We start from the raw sequence: 3,920 nt of genomic DNA, 5'->3' as shown, positions 1-3,920 counted from the left end.
CCCCCCCCCGCTCCCCGGCCTTTTGTTTTGTTCCGGGCCGGTGCCCGGCGAGGCCGCCGCTCCCGCCGCCCTTTCAGCTGACGGGAAAGGGCCCCCCAGCCCCGAGAGGCTGGGGTGGGGGGACGCTGGGGAATGAAGGCCCGGGAAGTGACCGTTGCGCTCGCGCGCGGCCGTTATCGCCGCGGACTCACCCGCCGGTCCGGGTCCGGTCCGGTCCGGGTCCGGTGCGGTGCCGTGCGGGCGGGTCCGGCTCGCGCCGCCGCCACCTGCCGCCTCCTCCGGCGCCGCCGCCGGGCGAGCGGGACGCGCCGACGTCACGCGCCGACGTCACGCGCCGCGCGCGGGGCGGGGGGAGGAAGCGCCGAACGCGCCGCCGCGGAGGGGGGAAGGGGGAGGAGCGCGCGCGCCCGTGACGTCGCTCCGAGGCTCCGCCCCCCAGCGCCGAGGGCGGAGCCCGGGTAGGGGGGCGTGGTGACGTAGATTGAGCGCATGAGGAGCCCGGGGCACATCAAGTGCGGGCGGCTGTGACGTAGCGTGACGTAGTGTTAGCGCATAGCGAGCCCGTAGGGGGCGTGGCGTGCGCAGCTGCAAAATGGCTGCCGGGCCCGGAGGAGGGTGGCAGAGCAATGGGGCTGTTTCTGTGCTTTTCTACCCTGAAAGTGCCCTCCCGTGGTGGTAGCAGCTTCCCGCTCTTGTCATTATCGAGGAAATAATCCCGAATAAAAGAGATCCAAAGTCTGAGAAAGCTCGATCCTAAATTTAGTCTGAAATGCTAAGACAAGTGCTGAGGTTTTGGTTTTTAAACCACTAAACTTGTAGGATTCTAGAAGAACCTACCCGTGGTTAGCACTGTACTTAGTAAATGTAACGAAACTGCCTTCAAGGACATGTCTGTGCGGCCGCCTGTCCTGCTGTTTATGGGGGGCTTTTATGAGGCCAAGTTAAACAGAGATTTAAAAATGAAAAAGTAAAAAGACCCTCTTTGGCACTTGAGTTTGTTCATCAAAAATACACTTAATCTTTTGCTCAGCCAGACCTTTATCCTATCAAAGTTACTAAGGTCAAATTCCCATCGGTTTCAATTGGAATCTGATCTGGAAAAAAAAAAAAAAAAAAAAAAAAAAAGGAAGCAAGTCTGGATTCTTCTGGGATCTACAGAGTTGAAGCAAAGCTGCTCTCAGTGCAGGCAGCTTTGTAAGAGCAGGAGCACCACAGAAAAATATACTTGGCAATAAAAGGAAGTCCATGGGTGTGCTTTGGTAGGCTGATGACTATTTACTGCAGTTGTCGGTCRATGGAGAAAGTGTGCTAATGAATGCAGAATCTTGCTTTATGTTTTACAAATTACTGAGCAAAATGTGGAAGATAAAGGAAGCATCACATTGTGCCAATGCTGATAATCCAAGAATTAGATGCATTAAAAGCTACTGGCCTAAAAGAGATAAGAAACATAAAATTGCCTTGGATAGATTGGAGTAAGGTGATCAAAAATGATCTGCTTAAGATCTGTTAAGATTATGCCTTCTAAAAAGTTATTTGCACTCTTATCAGTTGCCATTAACAACTTCTACTTCAGTCAGAATATGTATTATTTTCCTGTGTTTCTGCTTTTGGCATGGAATTATCCCATGTATTCCAAAGATGTTTWACCTACTGTGTATTAGTTCCTACCTGTCTGTTACAACTGAAGCCACCTAACCTGCTTCTTGCTTAGGAGTTCTCTCCTGTGTGTTTGTGTGTGTGTGCGTATAAATATATATATGACTGTTTTCTCCAATGTAATCAATCTGGAGTGTATGTCTGGTGCTCACCACTAAACTGTGAATACAGTGAATTGAAAAGTGAAGACTGATCAGACTAATCCTTAAAATACACCACTTCCCATGTTAAATTTCTGAGGTTCCAACACTAAATTTTTGAAGATATTGTGACAATGGCTAACTATTGATCCACCTCTCGGTGTTATATGACATTTTATACAACAGTTGTTGTACAATATTTTTTTCTGCTTCTTCRAAAGGATATGATACCATATAAAAGCTTTGCTGATATGATTATATTATATTCATTCAGGTCTCAATCCCTCCYGGACTTCCACAGTTCAGGAGAGAAAGGAGAGAGCAATTTCCTTCTGCTGTGATTTTTATAGTCGCTATCAAGGCTGGTTTTGGAGTTAGTGAGGAGAACCTCAGAATTGCTCCGGGAACCTCAGAACTGCTTCGTTATTAGCAGTAAAGGAGTGTAGGATGTCTGGTGTTATTCCCCCTTTCCACACTTCGGCACCTTCAGTGCGTCCTCTGGATGCTGCAGACAGAGAACAGAGTGAAGTTGGCGATGTGACCCTGAGGCCAAAATGAACCTTTGGCTGCAGGCAGTGAGGGGGAAAGGCCAGAGCTCCAAAGCTGCAATCACATTAAAAGCAAATCCTGGTCTTGTTTCAATGACATATTTGCTACTGCCTGTCACTCAGGGCATTTCTTTCCACTGAGCCATTGCATAACACAGAATCCTCATGTTACATTAGCATTTTCATTAAAGTTTTTTTTTTTTGTTTGCTTCCTGTGGCATTGAAGATTAAATAATACATGGAACATTTCTAGATTTTTTTATCATTATTATAGTTTTTACAGCCAGTGGCACAAGCTTATCCCTTGTACTACAAGTTTTAGACACATTAACAGTATGAAGTGGGCTGGYCGGCAGTTCAGCTGGGCAGAGATTCCTCTTGTGTGAAGCCAACATTAGACCATCTTTGTCATCTGCTCTCCCTGACACCTGACAGTCCTGGTGCTCTGGAGCAGTCACTGGCAAACAGTCTAAAAGCAGTGCCCAAGGTGGTATCAGGGAGACAAAAATTAGGTTTGCTTTAAATTGCAATTGTAGTTGTTCTGGTGATGGGCAAAAGGGTCCATGTCCAAAGCACAGTCTTGGATTTACAAGTAGTTTCTCAGTTTGAGTAGAACTATGAAAACTCACATCTACTCCAGCAATTTACACTTTCAGCTTGCTGCACTGARGCTAAACTGATTTCTGGTTGCTATTTGTAGGTTGAGAACGAAGAGTTACAGCCAGAATTGGTCTATGAAAATCCAACTAATATACAGTGTCTGCATTTCGCTTATATAACCTAGATATGTAGCAGCCTGTGCCAAGTACACTTCTCTGCAACCATTTGGGGGGGACTGTGCTGTTCAGTGAAGAGAACAACCTAATATTTCTTTACAAACACAAAGCTGAATAGTGCTGAGGAGGAAAAGTGGTAAAAGAGGTGAGGCTGAGATGTGTTTCTCAGTTCTCTTAATGGTCAGAGACCCATTCTGTCTCTGAATTCCCAGTGTGAGACTCTACTAGTTTTGCTTTCACTTCRTGGCAGTAAAATTCAGTGTAGAGCCCAAAGCAAACTGGTTTTATTGCCGCGGTTGGCAGGCCAGGCAGGACTTGCTTTGGCTAGTGAATAAACACTGACTCCTGCCTTTACCCCGCGGTCGGAGTCGTGCCACAATGTGAGCTGCTGCAGAACTGAAGTCACCCRTGTGGTGATGCAGACAAGCAGAACATCCCGCCACCTCTCCCCACAAAAAGCAATTTGCTTTACAATACAGTGTGTTTGAAACTTTTAGTTTTCCATGCAGAGACCTTCCAGAGTTAAGATCTACTGTTCACAATAGTAAACCTTGTGCTTTAGTCTCAAAACCACTAAAATCCCTCTTTCCCTGATTTCCTCCCCATCAACAAAGACCATTAATGTTGTATTTAAAAAAAAAAGAAAAAGCACGATCTTCAGGATCTTCAAAATCTTGACATTTGAAAAAATGGTAAGGTTAGATTTTGTCTTTCTTTTAAATTTAGCCTCTCACTTTTATACCTGTAGGATTATTTATGCTTTTTATGTAATTCTCTAACTATAAGGCAGAAACTTC

The 3,920-nt window shown here is 45.9% G+C and overlaps 1 protein-coding gene across 1 annotated transcript in view; it reads right to left on the bottom strand.

The window, feature by feature from the left end:
* RNF146 (ring finger protein 146) overlaps positions 1 to 209 on the bottom strand; it is a 10,269-nt gene extending 10,060 nt beyond the window's left edge. Inside the window, exon 1 of the mRNA XM_026044062.1 lies at positions 192 to 209. The gene's annotated coding sequence lies outside the window, so the exon portion shown is untranslated. The remainder of the gene's footprint in view (positions 1 to 191) is intronic.
* Positions 210 to 3,920: the final 3,711 nt, after the last annotated feature.

This window comes from Nothoprocta perdicaria, unplaced genomic scaffold, assembly GCF_003342845.1.
Source record: "Nothoprocta perdicaria isolate Ctin4 unplaced genomic scaffold, notPer1 scaffold_349, whole genome shotgun sequence".
NCBI classification, from domain to species: Eukaryota; Metazoa; Chordata; class Aves; order Tinamiformes; family Tinamidae; genus Nothoprocta; species Nothoprocta perdicaria.
The sequence above is the reverse complement of the archived record's forward strand: the minus strand, read 5'-3'. Positions and strand labels throughout refer to the sequence as shown.